This window comes from Seriola lalandi, unplaced genomic scaffold, assembly GCF_002814215.2.
Source record: "Seriola lalandi dorsalis isolate HSWRI2012SDOR001 ecotype SW California unplaced genomic scaffold, Sedor1 jcf7180002054984, whole genome shotgun sequence".
Lineage (NCBI taxonomy): Eukaryota > Metazoa > Chordata > Actinopteri > Carangiformes > Carangidae > Seriola > Seriola lalandi.
In genome coordinates, this window is record NW_019525533.1 from 165378 (window position 1) to 165685 (window position 308).

Sequence of the window (308 nt, forward strand, 5' to 3'; positions counted from 1 at the left end):
TGAAGTTTTCACTCTTTTTCAGCACAAAAACACAAAGTGATAAAGTTGAATTAATGTCACCAGAAAGATGTTTTCAGTCTGTAGGATCTCCATCTCCAGACTCATGGAAATGCTTTTTAACTATTCCATTATAGAAACAATAACAACAGGAACTCATCAAGATTTTACCAATGAATTCATGAATCCAGAAACAGACGAGATTACTACGTATTTTATTAACTGATATTTAGATTCTAATAATTTACAGATGAATATGAATCCATCATTAAATGTCAAATTAAAAAGAGGTTTAGAAAAAACATTAAAAC